The sequence below is a fragment of the Patella vulgata genome, chromosome 5 (genome assembly GCF_932274485.2).
Source record: "Patella vulgata chromosome 5, xgPatVulg1.2, whole genome shotgun sequence".
NCBI lineage: Eukaryota > Metazoa > Mollusca > Gastropoda > Patellidae > Patella > Patella vulgata.
In genome coordinates, this window is record NC_065883.2 from 77,019,303 (window position 1) to 77,042,845 (window position 23,543).

Sequence of the window (23,543 nt, forward strand, 5' to 3'; positions counted from 1 at the left end):
CAGAACAGTGTGATGGTTGCGGTGCGAAGAATCCCGAGAGAGAGAGAGAATTTTTTACGGTAAACACTGTCTCGCTGACTTTTGTCGATGGATACTTCATACCGAAGTGGTACGAAACTGTTCAGGTAAATATCAAACACGTCTAGTGCACAGAGATTCAAGATTTATAGCCCACAACAGTCAAGCTTTTGATGGTTTATTTGTGTTGAGATACTTTGTCACGCATACGAGAATTCAGCCCCGAATAATTGCCAATGGTTCTAAAATTCTTTGTATATCATTGAGGATAATATACGCTTTTTAGATAGCTTAGCCTTCATGCCCATGAAACTTTCACAGTTTAGCAAGACGTTTGATCTACCCGTGTCCAAGGGTATTTTTCCATATGCGTTCCTTAAATCAGAACATTTAGAATATGATGGGGTTCTCCCTGATTTGTGTTTTTACGAACCGTCTTCCATGACACCTTCCGAACGTGAGAAGGTGCGGAAATGGCACACTGAACGTCGAGTGGCCAACAATCATTTTAACACAAAAAATGAACTTACAGCCTACTGTAGGGATGACGTCAATTTATTACGCTATGGGTGTGGTCGGTTCCGTAAATTATTCATGGATCTGACCCAAATCTCACCTTTTCAAAAAGCTGTCACGATTGCATCTTTGTGTAATCTACCGTCGAATTTTTTTACCCCCCTTCACGATAGGTATAGAGCCCCAGGGGATGTATACAGTTCACCGTCGCTATTCCAACGTGGCTATACGCTACATGCAATATCTCAGTTATAGTGAAAATCGACATATACAGCACGCCCGTAACGGTGGTGAAAAGGTCATTTTTAATATGTCGGTAGACGGCTGGTATGTAGAAAACAATAAAGAGTTCTGCGTCGAATTTCTTGGTTGTGTTTTCCACGGCTGTCTCTGCATCAAAAATCGGGATCTCAAGTCACCATATAATGACAAAACCATGGGTGATCTGTACGAGGAACACATAGCACGTATGGAACGCTTGTCGGGGCCACAACGACACGTTCGATGTATATGGGAGTGCGAGTTCAAACGTCTCGCAAAAACCACTGCGTATCTAGACTTTGAACAACATCTACCTCATTTGATGGAACCCTTAAACGTACGCGACGCTTTTTATGGGGGTCGGACGAATTTATTGAAATTTTATCACAAAGTCCGGGAAAATGAAAGGATCCGTTACCTAGATTTTACATCCCTTTATCCGTACGTAAATAAGTTTTCAAAATACCCCGTTGGTCACCCATAAATTATTTTGTACAACTTCCTACCTTTGGAGAATTATGTGGGGTTTGTAAAATGCCTGATTTTGCCCCCGAAAGATCTGTATATACCCGTCTTGCCTTTCAGATGTGATGGAAAGCTAATGTTTCCGCTGTGTGCTAAATGTGTTTTGGATCAAAACAAAAGTATTTGTACGCACGAGGCTACCGAGAGAGCACTTTCTGGGACTTGGGTTATTTTTGAAGTTATCACTGCACTCCAAAAAGGTTATCGTATGATCGAAATTTTCGAAATCTGGCATTATCCACACACAAGACAATACGACCCTCACGCCGATGTAATTGAACAGGAAGACTACGATATTCACATAGATACCATAAAAGACAATTATGAGGATATATCCGAGGTCGACACCTTTAAAACTTTACCGTGTAAATATCTATTTAGCGATTACATCAATATGTTTCTAAAAATCAAACAAGAGAGTTCAGGTTACCCCAATGACCTCAACCCATCATGCACACTATGTGATAATTTAGATACCTGTGACCATATCGACTGGCCCGGCCTGGAACAAAAACGTAAGGAATACATTGAAGATTACAAACGACACGAAAACATTTTACTCGACGAAAAAAATATCTCTAGCAATCCTGGGTTACGCTATGTGTCAAAATTATGCCATAACTCTTTGTGGGGAAAATTCGCTGAACGTTCCGACTCAAGGGTACAAGCCGTAATCGTTGGTGATCCGACAGTCTTCTACGACATGATGTATGACGGGACAAAAAACGTGAAGAATGTTGAAATACTTTCTGATGATTTGGTTTTGGTTCAATATACAAGTCGACAAGATCTCGAACCGCCAGCCCCACATGTAAATGTACCCATCGGCGCTTTCACTGCCGCATACGGGCGTATGAAACTGTACGACTATTTAGACACATTGAATGATCGGGTACTCTATTTCGACACAGACTATCATTTTCACAGAAACTGACAGTGATGTCCCTGTTCCACTTGGCAATTACTTAGGGGATTTCACGGATGAAATTGATCCTTCCTGTCGCATACTCGAGTACTGTGCCACCGCACCCAAGTCTTATACCTTGAAAATTGAAAATGTAAACACACACGAAATCAGTTATACCATCAAATCTAAAGGCATTACCCTTAATTATGATGTAAGTCAACGTATCGATTTCCTAACTTTTGTCAAATTAGTGCATGACCACACCCACAAAGTTAAAGTATCTTACCCGAAAGCATTCCATAGAAATAAGGTGTTTGTAGTTTCAATGAAAGAAAGGACAAAAACCTTATCATTTAATTACAATAAACGTGTTGAAATCAGTGAATCTTATGACACTGTGCCTTATGGTTTCCTAAAACCTGTTTAATGCTTTATACTGGCTTATAATCACTGTCCATATTGTACTTGTTGTAAAACAAATAAATAAAAAAAAACGTTGATTTTTTTTGGTTGTTTTATGAACTATTTTATTAGACTATTCTACAATTACAGAGATAGACACATAGCATATAAATAGATTAAATATGGATGGACATTTTTACAATTTAAATCTAAGTGTTACAAAACGTCGGACATATCTGTCGTTTTCACGATAGTTTCGTGAAAATTTATTTACAATGGATTTCATGCTTTTACCCCTACATCTATGATAAGCATAAAACACACAATAATGGCCACAAACATCACTGAACAGTCCTTGCAGTCGTTTTGTGTTGCAGAACAGTGGTAACCCAGTTTTCAAAATTCGGTGCAAAACGTCTCTATGATAAGGTTTCAGACCAAAGGAGTCAAAGTACTCCACGGCACCAGCGCCTACATAAATCAGCAACCAGTGTTCACCGGGTTTATTGGAGGTATGTGAATTGTAAATGTATAATCCTGCGTGTATACGTCGTGGTAGAGTATCGCGGGCAAAGACACCCCGAAAATAAGATGCTGTTTGCCGGTCACTTCTTAAAATGGTCGTCAGTTGATCGGTATTCATCTTTAAAAGTCTGTTATAACATTTCGAGCACTGTCTATTTCTATCTTATTTTCAAACTCACTGTACAGAATGACGTTCACCGTCTCTGGCAAGGCCACCCCGAAACGAACTTCAAGTTTTGCATTACCCGTTTTGTTCAAATGGAAAGTATTGTCATCTGAGAGCTCTGGGGCGTAATCAAAACAGAATACGCAAAATCCTTTTCGGTAGGCGTTAAGGGTAATTGTAGGTCCCTTGTCTTGAAAAAGGCTAGATGTCCCCGAAAATAGAGTATTGAATGATCTAGTATAACCATAACCCATGTCTACGCTGAAATTAGGTGTCAACGGTTTGGCGAAAACATCTTCACCATTAACTTGGAGGGATATATGATTAATGTCGAAATGTTGAAGCCGGAAAGGGTTTTTTTCAACTGTACCTGAAAAGGCCTGGTTGGAAACAAATGTCACAATAACACGTCTAGGGGTCTGTCCTAAGAATAGATTGTCTTTATCCAAACTACGATTTCCAGTAGGGATGGTAAAACTTTTTACATCAACACGTCGAATGGGGTAAACGGCATTGCGTTTCATGAGACCTGCTGCATGTGAAACGATTACTGAAGGATTTAATTTTAGTCTTCGAATAAATAGAGATGCTTTTTCGATGACCACTTTGAAATTGTCGTTCTCTGCCATGAGACAAAAAGCATCTTTAGCACGAACCATACGAATTCGCATGTCTACCCCATTGATTAAGTATTTATTTTGACTAAATAAGTCCAGGTGCAGTTTCCCCAACATATCTACAGACTTACTCTCTTTAAAATGTTTGGCCCTGACCTTTAAATCCAGCATTGGGCCCGAGGTCGGCGACATCGTTGCTGTCGAATTGTCCAGGTGTATCCAAACGCCACTGGCAAGATAACAGATGTGATTTTTGAGCATCCGATCCATAGCTCAACAGATTTTCCAGGTAACATCGGTAAGGATTGATCGAGGCCGGTTGTGATATCCGCTTACCATTTAATGACACGTCAATTTGACTAAACAGACTGTGTACGAAATTTTTCACGGGTCCCACATTAGTGTCAGCGGCTATATTTGTACTATCGGTATTCACAATCTTAGCTCGAACTGTGAAAAAACTCTGGGCCAGATCTAGATACTCATCGCCGGAACCAGACAAATAGAATTCTAGTGGAGCGCCACTGTCTAGATTAGATATCGGATGATATTCATGCCATTTCCCACTTTCTATATCTATCTTGGTATTTGGTACATTAAAAAGGTCGAGCCCACTACTTAGGCATTCACAGGAACGAGGATCGATCATTTTGAATGGGTGATTAAAATACGTGTGGATTTCAGTTAAAAATGTCTGGATGGGCACGTTTACGTCTCTTTCGGTTCTTACCACCCGTGTTTCTTACTCGTTTGACCGATCTCTTCGGAGTAGACACCTTTATAGGTGTAGCAATGGACCTTAGAGCCCTCGCACCGAGATCTCTACTCGCTTGTAATATATGTTGTTTTGCCGATGTCTTTAAATTTTTTCCTTGGAGAACGTCACCAAAAATCTGTGCACCAGTAGTTAAGGCTCTTTTACCCACTGTTTTGGCTGCTGACTTTAAGAGAGGTGTAGCCACCCTGAATAGGCTCGAGACAATAGAACCCAAACCATAGCCTTTCTGGTATGGTGTTCCTGAAAACACGTTGAATCCGTCACCCGCTTGACTTAGATAATAACGACGTATCTTGGATTCGTCACATCGATATGGGGTTAATCAGGAGGTCATTCTTCTCTTTTGAAGTGCAATTTCAACACAACGTGACCAAATTCAAAGGGGACTAACTTTCCTAATTCGGTGTACAGGCCGAGTTCGATCGTGTCTATGTAATCTTGACTGACTGGTATATAATACGGATTGTCAAAGGTTTTATATACAGCGGCTCCAAAAGGTTTAGACAAGTCAACCTGTATTGCGCGTAACAGTGGTACGCTTTTATCGCCGACCAACTGATTTTCGATAATATCTGTGTAAATATAAATATTGTGAAAATTGGAATCTAAATCAACTTTTTTATCACTTTTAACACTGTTTGTAAATTCATTTTCCTTCATAAAGCCAAATATCCGAGCTAAATTCTTGGATAGGTGAACTCTTCGACCATCTTTTCCCAACAGTAATAAGATGTGGCCATCCTGGTCTTACATGATAGTTAACGAAGCCCCAACTTCCAACGTCGCTTTATTGAAGTGATTGATGATGTCGTTCCCCGTATCATAGTACCCATCAGGTATAGAAAAGCGTAAGCGATGTGGCCCTTCTACTTCTGTTTTGCTACGATACGTCAACCAACAATCTTTGATATAAATTTTATTCCAGCTGCAGGGATAATGAATTTCCACGAGTTCACATGACCACACACCTTGTAATTGCAGGGGTCTTGCTAATTTTGTTGTAAAATGGCTGATCTTGTTATGGGGTAATAGTTAATAGCGTAACATAAAACCCATCTTCGTTCATGTCGGTACAAACTGGATATGAATGGGTCGTGTGTGGGTGCACACCGCCTTTTTAAAAAAAATTATTTTTGCTGCGTCGCATTGTTATTCTTTAACTCTTTGTGTAACATGACCGTGTTCCAAATTTCGACAAGTATCGTAGATAGTATAGCAATCCCCGTGATCACATACAGGGCTGTCTCGCCCATGTCTTCAATGTATTTTGAATTTTTGAACTGTTGTAAATAGGTTGGGTGACGTCTTTGAACAGGCGGAGTTAATGATGTCATTTTCTGATGACGTTTGTGGCGGTCACCCAACTATCAAATTCTTTACCATACCCCTTCCAACGCACTAAGAGATATTTTGTACCACCGACTGACTTTCTAGAAATAATTTGATCGATATCATAATGACTTGGCGGTATGACTTTGATCAGTTCTTCGGTGTAAAATGTACCTTTTATTGGCACACCTTGTAGGTCATTTATTTTATACCCTGCCCTGTCTCTTCGGAACCTCTGAGACACTTGAAATATTTCCTCGCTGTAGGATCCTAAATAATCCTTTTTAAACGGGTGCTTAGACTCTGATATCCTTACATATTCGCCCACGTTGAACTTGTATTTCTCTTTTGTCTTGGGGCTGTTTTTGTATAGAATGTCTAACACGCGGTCTTGGTTCTTTGGGGTGACATGAGACGGTGGCATTTGTATACTACGATGTTTTGTATTATTGTAACCCTTGACTAGCTTTTGTAAAACGTCCGTGTAACTGTACGTATTGTTTTTCGTAAAATAACGGAACATTCGGCCCTTGAATGTACGTTGAAAACCGTAGTCAGTATATCCGATTTTAAGGGTGGTTTGGGTCTGTCTTGTAATGTCTTGTGATTCTGCCCCAAGGGGGTCTTGACCACCTATTTCCTGTTTCTCGACATAGTCCGTTGGTGGTTGCACAGCGTCTTGCCCAACCATTCCTTGTTTCTGGACATAGACCGTTGGTGGCTCAACGGCTCGATTTTTATGAAATAAAAATTCTCTCAATCGTTGACTGTACTTTTCGGCTTTTTCAGAATCGTTCAAAGTAGGGTCTTCGAGGATGTGGCGTATTTCTACGTCTAATTCTGAAGTCTTTTTCACTGATGGGGGTTGTAATATCGAAGGTCGAGATGTTTGCAAATTCTCCAACAAACTCTCGGGAACCAGTGTCATTTTTTTTAGTAAATTCCATTATGCACCAAATAATTTAGGTAACATACTACCTAGAATGCCGACCAGGGGGGCTACCAATGCTCCGAGAAAACCACCCCTCTGAAGAATTCTCTTTTTCTGCTTCAGGGGAACTTTTCGATCCACTAAATGTCTCAGACCCCGTTTATGCTTAGCCAATCGTTTCTTGGGGTATGAGGAAAGGTGCACATTACCTTTCAAGATATTGAGACAACACTCGCACAAGGCATCTATTACCGGTTTACTGGCATTTTTTATAATGTGTACTCGTTGTTTTGGGGTGGCCTTTTTGAGCACTTGCAATAGTTTCACGTGTCGCGATAGACCACGCGTCATCTTTTCTTACAACAATGAGGAATGTCGATTAAGCCGCAAGCTTTTATACCTTTGGGACATAGACATTGGGGTTGTCACTAGGAAATATACTGTTACGAAGTCTCAAAATTTCGGGGGTGGTACTTTTCAGATCAAGAAATAAATAAGAATAGGGTTTTCGTGTAGCATCCTCATAACTTTCTCGAACAAATTTAGTTTTTCCGGGGTACATCTGTTTGGCTAGTTGTGTTATTGCTAAAACATCTCTAGGGTTCTTAAAAATAATCATGTAGTGCGCATTCAGGCTGATGGTTCTGTGGTGTTTTCCTTTATGAAACAGATTCTGCACGATATAAATGACAGAGGCGTTTTCGTGATGACTCCCTCTTGTAAATAGTTTTGAAACCTTGTCCGTGGTCTCGTCCATCAGATCATCAATGATCAACAATGTTCGTTCTTTGGGATTCAGACTAACACCCAGACCCTCGACAAACTCAACCCCTACACCTAATTCGGCGTACAGAGGTTGCCAAACCCCATAACACCACACGATACGTTCTACGGGTTGATCGACAACTTGTCGTAATTCGAGGATTAAACGTCTAACCAGCTGACTTTTACCCGATTGCGTTGGCCCTGATATCATGCATGTAAAAGGCCACTTTAATCTCACATCCATCCTGAAACCCCCAATCAAAATAACTAACAGATTTTTATAAAGACTTGTTCTTTTTATTACAACAAAGTACAACATAATACATGCAATACAAGTAAAGGTAAAACAAAACAATTATTTGGCGAGTTTTCGGACACATTCTAAGATTTGTTCTTTCCAATACACAGTTCCAAACGAAAACAATTCTTCACTGCGATGACGAATATCGGGCACAAAACGGCTTATCTGCAAAAATCTATCTTTATCCAATTCTGCGAAGCAGGTTTCAAAATACAAGTCGACAAAATTGATTTCATTGAACCAATAGTCGATACCCAGGCATGAATGTTCCAACTGACCGCCTTGATTATTCAGGCAGCCTTCACATCGGTTAGTGACACTTTTTCCAATCTCGGTGTTGATGAGGTCACCCATGATTTGCACGACTAACAGGCGGACGTTTTCGGGAGGACAGTAGTGGCCATCATTCTCCTGTACAAGTTTCGAGCACTGGGTACATGGCTCGTGGGTAACGTTCTCGGCATCGTCTACGAGAAGATCTTCGTGGAAAACGAGTTGATTTCCCTCGTAAATACCTTCCACCCTTACTTCTGATCTGTAACAATCGAGTTGTTCCAAACCTTCATTTTCAGCCGCAGAAACACACTCCTCGGGTGTATTGTGCCACGTGTCCCCGGATTTTAACAAACTCCAGTCTGCCATGGCATTACCAGCCTTGCTCGATGGACAGCCGAACACAAGATATCGTCCACGTTTGAACGATGTTGTAACCCTGGTCACAGCCGTTAGCTTAGAAAAAGTCTGTTCAGGTATCACCATCTGTCGACCATTTTTTCTTTGCAGTATCAGATGACGAGCCGTTCCGAGTTCACAGCTCAGATCGTTGTTGATGTCAAATTTCCTCGGTTTGGGAGAAGCCAAATATCTCTTAAAACGATCGACAACACGGCTCCATTCTCTTAAGGTCATCTTGAATGCCATTCTTCGTTTCAAACCCAAATAACCAGCACGCAGTAAAATTTCAGGTTCTGAATTTTCACCGTCCCCTAAATGTAACGTCACCGCAACTGAAACATTGGTTATCTTAGGTGAAGCCATGTTGATTGATATAATAACATACGACACAGTCCTCTATATTTATCTATGTACAGCTAGGTCACTCATTGGTCATCATGGGGTAACCAATGTAGATTGTCTAGGGGGGCGTTATACACACTATGACCCTTTTTGTGCACCTATCACGTCCACGGAAGTACCTAGCAACCTAACACGGTCTTCACACAGCTCTTCTAGACAGGTTTTCAACAATTCCCATTGGGTTAAGTTTAAATGAACACCCTTTCGCGTTGGTTTTGGCATGCGTTCGTCCTCACACCACCAAAATTTACGAATGCCGATGCCTGGGAACTTATGGTCAACCGTAATGTATACATCTTTGCCAAGGTGAGTTGATTTCTTCACACTCGTGTCCTGTAAATACTCGTCGATGTCTGGCACCGTGTTCATCAACATTTGCCACTGATCCTCGAAAAACATGATCCCGTTCAGCGTTGGATAGCGGTAACCCGTCTGTGTGTGGTCATATCTTCGGATGTGATAACACGGTGTTTCTTGCCAAAGACATTTTACGACGAAATAATCATTTCCAATTTCCTTTCGATATAACTCCCCAACACTCATGATGCCAGCCTTATGATCAACGGAATACAACAATACTACATTATAAAACATTTCACACTATTTATACACCTTTTTTTAAAACCATCAGCACCCTCTCAGGTTGAAACATGTTTGTTGTACAAAATAAAACATTTTGTTTCACACCACCAATAATACATTGACGAAAACGATGACCAGAGCGTTCGCGGCGCGCGGGCGGGCTGGGCTGGGCGGACGGTGCGCGGGTTCGAGGTGAACTTCGCACGCTCATTACGGTGACCCCCCCCTCTCCACAATTCAAATTTAAACTCACAACTTCATATTACCTAGTTGCCACGGGTTTCCATCATCACTACAATTAACCGTTAACCCCACTCTTTTAAAAAAAAGGCGGACAACATTACAAACACAAACACACCCAACAATTCAAATTTAAACGGACATGGTGTTCATATTACGTCGTTGTCACGTGATTCTATCGTAACTAGGGTCAACAACCACGCCCATAATAAAAGGGGGATAACTCTTCTGACGTTGCTAAGGTAAACAAAACAGGGGAAGATAACCCTACCGGAAATACCCCCTCAGGGTGCCCTCCTTTACTACTGCAGCCGAAACACATTCTTTTTGTTTAATTACGCCATGATTCTACTCACACCACCTCCGTAGTCGGGACTGACAGAACTGTGACATGACTGAATTACGCGTCACTCGATTGCAATTCTGCCAATTCGGGACGTTTTGGACTGTGAATCGAGCATCCCCAATGATAATCTAACCAATGACCTATTTTTTTCAAATGTTGACACCCATCCCGACTTATATTCGTGGAATATTGTTTTGGATGTTAGAGACTACTGGATCTGCAGTTATCCATACAATCGAAATGGTGTTTTTCAACAATCCAGTCATGCCTCGTTAGAGAAGGTGATTTAAACCAGACATTTAAAACTCTACGATGAATGACAGTCTGATAGTTAACATGTTTGATACGCTGTGTTAAAAACATCGGTAGTTGGGGGCATACTCTTTTCATGGCTGATTTTGTGCAGAAAAGTTTGTTTCTTTGCCTTATTAACAAGGGTACATTTGGCATCATAACTTTTCAAATTTCTTTCATAGTCATGATCTGACATGTGTAATGGTCACAAAATCTAACAAATATTCAAACCGTGTTTTAGTCCCGAAATCACTTACTGTCTGATTCATCGTAAATTTTAAACGGATTTCTTCGATTATGAACAAACTACTTAACTTTGGTTATAATAAACTTACCTGTGTGTTTGTAATGAACTCCCGTTCGATAAAATCCATTGCACAACTAATTATCACAACGATGAGAACAATTTCTCTCTTGAAAAATTTGAAAATTTACTTGTAATTTCGACAGAGTCGATGTCAACAATGTCTTCGTGACGTATTGGTCGAATCCAATATACCTGTTGCGGGGGTTGGTTAACATTGAAAGATAGTTTGACAGCGCGATCATTTTTGATCGGATATGGGTTTGGGCGACGAAAAATATCAATTGAAGGCAATTACATAGGAGATTTATATGGAAACCATTGATCGCCAGTCTATCAAATTTTCTTCACAATTAAAATATCACTGATTGCACGGATACTCGTAAAAATAAAGTCATGAATAAACTATAAATATCCTATCTTCCTTATGTTATAAATAATTTAACAAGGATCATGAAGCTTACCTCCGAATTCTCTGAGTGTATTTTTAATTTTATACGCATTCTTTCGATCGAATAATAACCGCTTCAGTAACATCTTTAAGCGTGTTGCGGCAGCCCTCAGCGTGTCTATTGCCGTATTGGGTGCCCGGGTGGGTATATAATGCTACTAAGCCCGTATGACCCCGTAAGAAGCGGAACATTAATTATCGATTCGACAGTTTTGACCGAAGTGTGATAAAGCCCGTAAAACGAATGTATAGTTGTGTTTGTGCGGCATGCGTGTTCAAAAGTAAATAATCCCATCCGAGTCGCTAATCAAATAATTAGAACAAAATATTTCAAAAAGTAAAGCTATAAAATTTGCAGAGATTTTACTAGAATGTAAAAGACGGTAACTTAATACAGGAATGCGGGTAGTTATGTGTGCGAACGCTCAAACTCAATGCCAATTGTCGTAGGTATCCAGACCACTCGGACCAAAGACTACTCGGACTAAGACCAGTCGGACCAAAACAAGACCAGTCGGACCAATTAAATTATATTATAAGGCTAGACAATATGCTATTTATTTATTATAAAATCACAATACAAAGAAGCAAATAATTCTTATACGGAATTCTTATATTTAGAGTTGTTTGGTTCAATTTTGTATACGTAAATAAATCAACGATTAGTTTTAAAATTAATAATGGTGCCAAAAAAAAATATCAATCTAATTTTTCTTTACTCTTGCAATGAGACTCGGTATGTCCAGACTTTTGACAGTTTCTACATATACGGGTATACTGTTCTTGTCTGATAGCCTAATTTTACTTTTTCCACATTCGCGGTATCCCCAGTGGTTTCATTCCGTTCTACCCCACTAACCCCTGGGTTACTATATATGGGGGGGGGGGGGGGTGGAGACACGTTTTCAAGTTATCCGCCCTTGATGCGTTAATATAAACAGCACATAATAATACGAAGACCGGACGTTTATATGCCCCTTTTTAAACGTGACTACAAGTGTGGTTCTCGATATTTTGCGATTTGGAATACAATTATCAATTTATTCAAACAACACGTTATTATTAGTTCGAGTAGTCATATTAAAACACACACAATTATCAATTTATTCAAATAACACTTTATTATTGGTTCGAGTAGTCATATTAAAATAAACACAATTATCAATTTATTAAAATAACACTTTATTATTGGTTCGAGTAATTATATTAAAACAAACGCAATTATCAATTTATTAAAACAACATTTTATTATTGGTCCGAGTCGTCTTTCTGTTGGGTCCGAATAGTCTTTTTGTATGGTCCGAGTAGTCTATTTGTTTGGGCTGAGTGGTCTATCACTTGGTCCGACTGGTCTTGAACCGAGTGATCTTTGGTCCGCGTGGTCATGGATTCTTGTCGTAATTGTACTTGAATTTCCTATGCTGTCACCCCTAATACGAAATGATATCTTCCGCAGAGTGACGTAACCATCTTCCATATTGGTATTTTTCTCTGGGAAAAGTTTGTGATATTTCAATTTTTCAAGAGAGAACTTGTTTTCATCGTTGTGATTATTAGTTGTGCAATGGATTTTATCGAACGGGAGTTCATTACAAACACACAGGTAAGTTTATAATAACCAAAGTTAAGTAGTTTGTTCATAATCGAAGAAATCCGTTTAAAATTTACGATGAATCAGACAGTAGTTAAACTCTCTCGCTCTTTCTCTCTCTGCGGGGTTCTTAGAAGAAATAGATGTCGCAGCTATATGCGGCGCCTAAAAGTTTAGACTCGCTGCTTTAAGTGTTGGGGAAAGCTTGGGGAGAAATGAAAACGCAAGATGTTTTTAAAAATTTATATAAATATCACCAATATCACATAGTTACATGTACAATAATATAATGATAATTCCGCGAACGCGGTTACAGTTTAAAGATGAAGCACCAGAGCATCACATGAAGAGCATCAAAAACCTCATGAATAATATTGTAAAATCGGGGTATATCTAGTATTTCTGAAGTCTACCCCCCCTTGAAATATACCCACTTAAACCAGAGATGGCCGGGTGTAAGGCTTTAATGGGTTGAGGGGTGCTATCAGACAGACTGACGGACAATTTAGTTATTTAAAATAGGATTACATACAGCCACTACTCTACTAAGCAACATGCAACATACAATACATATCAAAGCTTGCATATATTTCAGCCTAGCATTAATAGATGACTAAAGCTTTCTACTTACTATAAGCAATCCAAAATATCCAAATTATAATAACAAACACAAGACACAATATAACTCTTCTGTACACTTGTCAGTAGGTTGCATCCAAAATACACAATATCTATAAGTAGACTATGCTGTCTCGACACATGTTCTTCTCTATGATCTATCCTCTGTCTCGACACATGTTCTTCTCTATGATCTATCCTCTGTCTCGACACATGTTCTTCTCTTTGATCTATCCTCTAAGTTGAATAGCAGAAGTGGGGAGAAATATGGACCAAACGCAGGCCTTTATATTTTTAGCAAGGGGATTGACTAAAAGTTAATTTATTTTAGTTATCAATTCTCCAGAAAAAAAATCATGTTCATCAATAAATAGAAAAAAAAGCTTATTCACCAACATTACTACCAGTACTTGATTTTTTTTTGATTTTTTTTTTGCTGCTGGGTCTGTGATAGAATACATAACTCTTTAATAAAAAAAAAAAGAAGCTATTTTAATACTGGATAACATGTTGTACATATGAAATTCTTTGTGGTTAGATAGTAACGTCTATCTAAAGCTGCCCCCCCCCCCCAGGTTTCAGAAGACCTAATCTTAGCTGTTCCCCCCAGGTAGGAGAGCAGACCTTATTTTCCCGGGGTCCAAGGGCAGACCCTCTTCCGGAAGACATGCTTCTCCCTTTTACTCGTTGTTGTTGTTTAATACATAACGTCCAATACATAATGCATGATATTATGGACAGGTTGATTTAATTAAGTTATTTACATCTGAATGAGTAAAATATAGAAGTCCGGTAAAAATGCTATATAATAAAAAGTTCTTGTATATCTAAAAGTCACCTTAAAACAGATTTAAAATAATAAAAAGTTCTTGTATATCTAAAAATCACGTTAAAACAGATTTAAAATAATAAAAATTCTTGTATATCTAAAAATCACGTTAAAACACGGTTTTAAAATCGTTGGCGTGGGAAGAGAGGGCGGGTCATCTTCTCACTTTGTCATAATGAAAACAAGTTAAAATAGGAGATCCAGCTGTTTGATGCCATCGCAGCGGATCGAAAAAAAAACGTGGGAAAAAGAATCCACTGTTTAATGTGGAAAAGCGAAGTTCTCGCAGTAAAAACCACATAGCAGGATCCGTGGAGTATTTACAAATAAAAATGTCCGTGTGGTTCTTTCCATATAATAAAAGTTAGTTAAAACAAATCCTTTAGCACAGATCTCGTATAATAAAAGTTAGTTAAAAAGTCCTTTAGTTAAAAAGTCCTTTGATACACATCACAACTTCGGTTTTTAAAATCATTTATTTTCTGCAGACCATTAAAGTATTTCTTTGTGTCTGACTCTTCCCGGCGTGGTTCCCCCTTGTCAGTGATACAGGGTGGAGGGCCTGGCAAGGACAGCTGTCTATTGGTTCGGATGGGACGAAAAACCGAGGTCCCGTGTACACATTGGCGTGCACGTTAAAGATCCATTGACGGTTGGAATTCGATATAAGAGTAAGCCGTTTAGTGCCGCTGTCCGGGCAAAATTTTCCTCATGACACACTATGGCATATGTCCGTCTTCATTAGCCCAGTTCGGAGTAGGACGTTAAACCCCATTTGATTTCATTTTCATTTCACAAGTCACCTAGAACCAAATAGTCGTCAACCTACGGAGGGCCCGAGATCGTTGCTCATAATTCATGCATTATTATAAACAAATATGAATCGTGACGACGAATTAGGTTTTATTAAAAAAAAACCATAGATATGGCCCATGAAGAGAGACATTTTACAATACATTTGTAATATTTTTTTAAGGGTGTTGGATATTGAACTGGCAATGCAGATGGAATTTCTGAAATGGCAATTCTTAAATTAATTTCATATACAAGTCAACATCTTGTTTTAGTTAGGACTAGTTACCTCCCTTAGACTTTGTTCATGGCGGTAACTCGATTGAAAGTTCCGGAATTGAATTCTCTCAATCCCAAAAATAGTGACAATCGAGTAAAGGGGTATTTCGGGCTACAACGCATGCGTCGACTGGATAAGTAAATATCTCAACTAACCATGCAGCCGAAACACATTCTTTTTGTTTAATTACGCCATGATTCTACTCACACCACCTCCGTAGTCGGGACTGACAGAACTGTGACATGACTGAATTCCGCGTCACTCGATTGCAATTCTGCCAATTCGGGACGTTTTGGACTGTGAATCGAGCATCCCCAATGATAATCTAACCAATGACCTATTTTTTTCAAATGTTGACACCCATCCCGACTTATATTCGTGGAATATTGTTTTGGATGTTAGAGACTACTGGATCTGCAGTTATCCATACAATCGAAATGGTGTTTTTCAACAATCCAGTCATGCCTCGTTAGAGAAGGTGATTTAAACCAGACATTTAAAACCCTACGATGAATGGCAGTCTGATAGTTAACATGTTTGATACGCTGTGTTAAAAACATCGGTAGTTGGGGGCATACTCTTTTCATGGCTGATTTTGTGCAGAAAAGTTTGTATCTTTGCCTTATTAACAAGGGTACATTTGGCATCATAAGTTTAGACTCGCTGCTTTAAGTGTTGGGGAAAGCTTGGGGAGAAATGAAAACGCAAGATGTTTTTAAAAATTTATATAAATATCACCAATATCACATAGTTACATGTACAATAATATAATGATAATTCCGCGAACGCGGTTACAGTTTAAAGATGAAGCACCAGAGCATCACATGAAGAGCATCAAAAACCTCATGAATAATTTTGTAAAATCGGGGTATATCTAGTATTTCTGAAGTCTAACCCCCCTTGAAATATACCCACTTAAACCAGAGATGGCCGGGTGTAAGGCTTTAATGGGTTGAGGGGTGCTATCAGACAGTCTGACGGACAATTTAGTTATTTAAAATAGGATTACATACAGCCACTACTCTACTAAGCAACATGCAACATACAATACATATCAAAGCTTGCATATATTTCAGCCTAGCATTAATAGATGACTAAAGCTTTCTACTTACTATAAGCAATCCAAAATATCCAAATTATAATAACAAACACAAGACACAATATAACTCTTCTGTTCACTTGTCAGTAGGTCGCATCCAAAATACACAATATCTATAAGTAGACTATGCTGTCTCGACACATGTTCTTCTCTATGATCTATCCTCTAAGTTGAATAGCAGAAGTGGGGAGAAATATGGACCAAACGCAGGCCTTTATATAAAACCCACCACGCACGTGCAGAAAAGGAATAAACGTTACAGACGGGCTAGTCCATTTTGGCACAAGGGGGAACTAGCTCACGTCTGCAACAATAATAATAACAACATGCCCTGAAAGAAAAAAAAAATACATTCCATACTAAACTAATGATACAAGTCAATGTTATACAATCTCAGTCATATCACAGTAAACCCAATGGTTGACTTCCATCTTTGGATAAAGTCTATAAATTATTTCATAAAATCGTAATATGGAATCATTCATTCTACACACTTTATTTCATAAAACCAAGTCACATATCAAGCATTCATGTATTTTAAAGTTATATGTAAATGTGTCTTACCAATTTGTGGAAATGAGCCGTATGAATCCCGGGAAAGAACCAGTCATCCAAGCAGAAAAAGAGTGAGAAAAAAACTGATTCATATCATTTAATAAAATGCGCCATCCAAATAACCAATCAGAATACAGCAAATCATATCACCTGATAAACAACCTCCAATTGAAATGTACAACAAAACCTTCTAGAACAAAAGTAACTCCTCAATATTTTACACTAAGGACACAAAGAATAAATTCCACCAAACATAAGAATCAAATCCTTGTTCCCACAAAACCAAGACCAAAACTATAACTACAATAGAAACGTATATACACCACAACCCATAACATCTTTTTATACTTTTTTAACTATGAAAAATAGAACTCGAAATCCCATTAATTAAATAACAAGACCAAACGGACAAACTGAAAAGTAGCAAATTATACCCCGCTACATAGAGACAACGTGAGTCTACCTAGACGGACATACCATTATACTTAGAAAGAAGAGCGTACCGTCGCAAAACACAAGCTAGGGGATAGGGAACTTATATTTAGCTTATATTTAATGTCATAGCTGTTTGTGTAGTTTCCTGTATATAACCGCTCTCGCATTGGTCATACTTTTTTAACTCATATTTTCATTTTAAAGCGAGAGCCTCAACCAGAATGTGAACACTGTCATCTTCCTTTGACAGTTAAGCACATTTTGATTGAGTGCAAGCATTTCAAGGATATTAGATCGAATTTTTACCGTTGTCAGTCACTACAGCACATGTTTGCCCAAACGGGTTTATATGGTAAAGTGTTAGACTTTTTAAAGGAGACAAGTTTTTATAATAAATTTTAATTGTATATATATCATTTTTGTATTTAATATTTATATGCATAAAAGTTGTATTTTATTTTTAATTTTATTAACTGTGATATTGTTTTTATTTATGCATATAATGTTTTTCTGTGATATAGTTTAGCCTGTCTTGTGATTTTTGTCCCCCGCCTTTCGAAGAAAGCAGGGGACTATTAAAATGGGTTCGTCCGTCTGTCTGTCTGTCCGTCTGTCTGTCCCGTCTGTCTGTCCGTCTGTCTGTCTGTCCGTCACACTTTTTGGGACACAATAACTCTCTTCCTAATTGAGCTAGAATGTTCAAACTTGGTGTATGTGTTTATTAGGTCAATGCCTTGATGGAGTTCGAAGATGAGCATTTTCCGCTTAGGGTAGGCAGAGATAAGCAATTTGATTGGTTGATGCTTTGGGACACGATAACTCTCTTCCTAATTGGGCTAGAATGTTCAAACTTGGTGTATGTGTTGATTAGGTCAATGCCTTGATGGAGTTCGAAGATGAGCATTTTCCGCTTAGGGTAAGCAGAGATAAGCAATTTGATTGGTTGATGCTTTGGGACACGATAACTTTTAATTGAGCTAGAATGTTCAAACTTGGTGTATGTGTTTATTAGGTCAATGCCTTGATGGAGTTCGAAGATGAGCATTTTCCGCTTAGGGTAAGCAGAGATAAGCAATTTGATTGGTTGATACTTTGGGGCACGATAACTCTCTGCCTAATTGAGCTAGAATGTTCAAACTTGGTGTATGTGTTGATTAGGTCAATGCCTTGATGGAGTTCGAAGATGAGCATTTTCCGCTTAGGGTAAGCAGAGATAAGCAATTTGATTGGTTGATGCTTTGGGACACGATAACTTTAGTTCTAATTAAGTGAGATTGATGAAACTTGGTGTATAGTTTCATTACATCAATACCTTGACTAAGTTCAATCATGAGCATTTTCTACTCAGGCTAAGCAGAGCGATAAGCAATTTGATTGGTCGAGACATTGGAACACAATAATTCACATTCTAATTGATGTAGAATGTTCAAACTTGGTGTAGGCTTTCATTAGGTGAATGCCTTGATGGAGTTCAATGATGAACATTGTATGCTTACGGTAAGCAGAGATAAGCAATCTGATTGGTTGATGCTTTGGGGCATGATAACTTTGAGAGAGATGAAACTCCGAATATAGATTCATTATATCATTACCTTGACTAAGTTCGATGGTGGAAATTTTCTGCTAAGGCTAAGGAGCAATAAGCAATTTAATTGATTGGTCAAGACTTTGGAACATAATAACTCTGCTTTTAATTGAGGTAGAATGTTTAAACTTGATGTAGATGTTCATTAGGTGAATGTCTTGACTAAGTTCAATGATTAACATTTCGAGCTGAAGCCAAGCAGAGCTTATCAGTTTCATAATCTTGATTCTATTTGATAGACAGTGATGAAACTTAGTCTATAGTTTAACTGTTCCATACTTTTGAAAAAAATAAATGTTCTATTAATTAATACGTGTCATCTAATTATTTTGCTATTTCGGCGGGGGACATCAGCCTCACTGTTGGCTTGTCACCATATGTTTGGCGCAATATAGCCCGGTTGGAGCTGACGTGCCATAAAACCACACTTCATTTCATTTCATTTCCTGTATATAACCGTTGCATTATGAATGTTATAATGATATATAAAGACATAGTTAAACCAACAAATTATTCCAGAGTCAATTGATTCTTGAGGTTTTATAAACAACGTGGAAGTCGAGAGTTAAACATACATTATGCAAGAGCTAAATCTGCCTATTGCAGGTCTTTCTTTAGGCCTGAAATGTTTTCTAAAGTATTAATTAGACATTAATCAACTCTCGATGGCATCAGATTTCTCCGATATTAAATAGATTAGAATGGTTCAGCGATACTTTGATTTAATCAAATATGGAGGACCGAGACTTAGCTTCGATCAACCAGTACGGTGGTTGAAATTATTGCACACGTCTGTCAAACCTTCAAAGGCTAATATCTTCGCTTGCAATATAGTAATTTCAATGAAATTTTCAATTTATTCATTTTACATCATCTACTTTCGAACTATTATAGCAAGAATGGCTAGTTCTTTATCTAAATCTTACATAATGTATCTTTAATTCATCTATTTAACAACACCGTAGTGTCACATATTGTTCTCAGGAAACCGCGTCGAAAGACTCCGAGGATCTGTCTGGGCCAACAACGGGAGACATGGTTAGCGAGCCAGAGTTTACTCACTGAACCACCGCGGTTCCGATGGTTTTTAAGCCTAACCACGACCAGTTATCAACTATCAAATGAAATGAATCTCTCTCGTAAGTCCAGTGATTTATTTCTGTTTGATTGTGTTACGACCACAGGGCTCCTGTCCACATGGCCCACTCTTTCGTAACTCGAAGGGGTGTTACAGGTTAACCGCAACCAGAGAATAATGATATAAATATAAAACAACATGATAACAGTTCATCCCCCTCTTTTTTAGCGTCTACTCCACGTGCTCCTCAAAATACAAGAGATTTCATAATCTCGACTAGCAAGAGAGGTTACTACAATAATAGACTTAGGTAATCAGACCAAAATATTCATACCGCGTTAGTATTTAAAGGAGAGCGAACCATAACAATAAATGTAAATCAGAACTAAACTATGTAAGGCGTGTCGACTTGACATCGCTACAATTGTTCTGTGTGCTGTGATTCTGTTAGTTTCGACTCCAGTGATTGCTCTGTGTGGTGCGATTCTCTTAGTCTCGTCTCCAGTAATTGTTCTGTGGGATTTGGTTCGGGGATCACGTGGCTAAGTGGGTAAGACGCTAGCTCGCTAGCCAGGAGGTCGGGTGTTCGATCCCTGCATTGGCCGAGAAAGTTCATCCAGATTTTCCGGCGTGGTTCTCCCTTGTCAGTGATGCAGGACGGAGGGGCTGACAAGGAAAGCTGTCTAGTCGTTCGGATGGGACGAAAAACCGAGGTCCCGTGTACACATTGGCGTGCACGTAAAAGATCCCTTGGCAGTTGGAATTCGATATAAGAGTAGGCCGTAGTGCCGCTGTCCGGGCAAAATTTCCCTCATAGCACACTGTATGGCGTGTGCCCGTCTTCATTAGCCCAGGTTAGGAGCAGAACAGTAGGACGTTAAACTCCATTTCACTTCATTTCGGGATTTGGTTCTGTTAGTCTCGTCTCCAGTATATTGTTCTGTGGGATTTGGTTCTGTTAGTCTCGTCTCCAGTGATTGTTCTGTGGGATTTGGTTCTGTTAGTCTCGTCTCCAGTAATTGTTCTGTGGGATTTGGTTCTGTTAGTCTCGTCTCCAGTAATTGTTCTGTGGGATTTGGTTCTGTTAGTCTCGTCTCCAGTAATTGTTCTGTGGGATTTGGTTCTGTTAGTCTCGTCTCCAGTAATTGTTCTGTGGGATTTGGTTCTGTTAGTCTCGTCTCCAGCGTTTACCTCTTTTTGATTGCTCTATAAACACTAACGTGTTATAACACATAAGGCGATTAAAATAAACAAATTTATTAATGTTGATTGATTTAATCAAGGTAAATGTAGGTTTACATATTGCTGCTAGTGGTGTTGCCCTTCTTCTAACATCCAATATATTGCATCGTGCCTTGAATTCAATTGAAATAAGTGGGTTTGATACAATCCTGGCATAGATGTTCGTGGATGTAAGTTTGAACTGATATCTGTTTTTATTTATGAGTATCAATATATTGCTGTGATTAGATTAAGTTTCACTTGTTAAACTCCTCATATTTTTGCCGTAATATAGCCCGGTTGGTGCTGAAATGCCATTAATATGAAGCGGTGTTGGATGGTGGAATGTTTAGCGCGTGTGCGTTGTATCATACGGTATGTCATTTAGTCAACTGGCGTGGGTTCGATCTTCGGTTGTAGGGTCGCCTGTCCAACCTCGTGGGTTTTCTCCGATTCCTCCGCCCCCCCCCCCCCACACACACTCCTAAATAACCCTACGAGCAAACGAATTATTCACATAAAATTGAAACATATGTTACTCCTGAAATGACCAAGTTTGTGTCGAGTGGACGTTAAGCCCCGTCATTCAACCAGACAATTATTCTTCACACTCAATTCGACAAATAAACAGATTTTTTTTCTGGGGTGTAGCCATCTTTAAGAAATTTTTAAAGTAAGGGTGCGTCATTTGAATTTTTCGCTAACACATCAACATTAATATATGTAATCAGGCTGTTTATATAATATTTAATTAGGATAACAAAAATAATCTCATTTCGTCGATACAGCCGGATTTAAACTTAGCCCATCCGGCTTCTCCTCTACCAATAAATATGTTGTTCTTAGTGTTTTAACGTCCACTTCCATCGAAGGTGACATCGCAGACAAGTCTTATTTTTCATTTTTTTATTATTATCTTAGCACACGCGTAAGGGTCTTTCCTGTGGGAGGAAACCGGAGTACCCGGAGTAAATTCACGAGGTTGAGAAGGCGCCCCTTTCTCCAAGCCACATACGCTCACACCAGGGAGCGAAACCACAATCACAAGGCAGAGATGACCGGCGGCCAGCTAGAGGTCGAAGCGCGGCACTCTAGACCCCGCCATACCCCCTCCCCTCCCCCCCCAAGAAAATATGACGGCGGGAAGCATAGATTCAACAAATCTTTTTGGGGGGTTGGATGGCCGAATGGTTAGCACGAGCGCGCTGTATCATGAGGTCTGTCATTGAGTCAACTGGCGTGGTTTCGAATCCCCGGTTGTACGTGACAAGGAGTGGGGTCGCCTGTCCAAACTCGTGGGTTTTCTTCGGGTCCTCCGGTTTCCTCCCACTGCTAAAGACCCCTACGCGCAAGCGAATTATTGAAATAAAATTAAACCATATATTAGTCCCGAAATGACTTAGTTTGTGTCGAGTGGACTTTAAACCCCATTCCTCTCTCTCTCTCTCTCAACAAATCTTTTTAAATACTGAACGGAAATGAACTGATTATCCTATTTTAAGCTGATATTCCTATTAGTGATCGATCTTTCATAATAGTGAAATTTGCAAGTGATTCCTGTAGTACCAATCTGATTAAAATACAGATCTATATTTCGTTTCGTTTTTTATACTTTCGATGGCCTCTACTTCGATTTGACCGGTTGTAGTGGAAGGTCGTGTCAGGTCGCACGAGCGGCTTTTGGCCCTGTGACGTCAGACATTGATTAATGAATCAGCATTGACATTTTTAATGTTTTGCCCACAGTACCGTGCATCGCACGCCAAGAATTCAACAACAGACCATTTCATTGGCTAATCTCTGATTTCAACCAGAACCCGGGTTATATAACAACTCTTCCAGATCCTAGTGTTGTGAAGACAAGTAAAACGACATTTTGAACTATAAAAAACGAAACGAAATAGGATCTGTGTTTTAATCAGATTGTAAGTGAAAGAATTTACTCAACTTTCAATCACAGTTTATGAGAAATATCTTTGATTCAGAAACACAAAACTTTGCACATATATAGTTTCTTATTGACGTATTTGACACATAGTTGTTCGGATGGGACTAAAAACCGAGGAACTGTGTACACATTGGCGTTTAAATAATTATTTTTTCATTTGCTTAGTCTTTATTATCC